Source organism: Cyprinodon variegatus, unplaced genomic scaffold (assembly GCF_000732505.1).
Source record: "Cyprinodon variegatus isolate N-32 unplaced genomic scaffold, C_variegatus-1.0 Scaffold41, whole genome shotgun sequence".
NCBI classification, from domain to species: domain Eukaryota; kingdom Metazoa; phylum Chordata; class Actinopteri; order Cyprinodontiformes; family Cyprinodontidae; genus Cyprinodon; species Cyprinodon variegatus.
The window spans coordinates 1,581,739-1,582,359 of record NW_015150494.1 but is presented as its reverse complement, the minus strand read 5'-3'; positions in this window follow the sequence as shown (position 1 = coordinate 1,582,359).

The following is a 621-nucleotide window of genomic DNA, read 5'->3' as shown; positions in this document are numbered from 1 at the left end:
ATCAAAACGTTTCTTATTTTAGGTCTGCTGGAATTTATTTGTACTTGCTAAGATTCCTGAATAATTTATTGCATCTTCATAGTCAGGAGTTTACAAACTCCAAGAATACAATGCATTTGACATGGTGAGGATGCTATGGGTTTGCTAGCTCCTGACCAAAACACAAGTTGCAACTTAATTGATTGATTGACTTTATTGATCTCACAGTGGAGACATTTACGTGTTACATCAGCTCAAATAGTCAAAGAAGAAAAAGAAGGTGCCAAAGGAAGAAAAAGGTGCATGGGATATACGTATACAGTATATACAGTGTGTACACGTATGACAGCTTTTTTTTTTAATTGTAGGATCATTATCATATCCTTATTGAAGAGACAAATCAAACACATGGTTTCCTTGTGTCACATTCTTGAAAACTCAAAGTAAATAGTAAAAGAGATCAGTCAAAGAATCTAGTTTATCTTTTGGTAAAAGACTATGAGAATGTAAAGAAAACATTCTGGATCATTCGTTTCAGAGTAAAACTGGAACACTGACACCAGAACAAAAGCAAAACACCTCGTTAAGATGCTGAACCTGGAAAAAGACAATCCACCCAAAAAAATAGTCCTGTACCAAAGC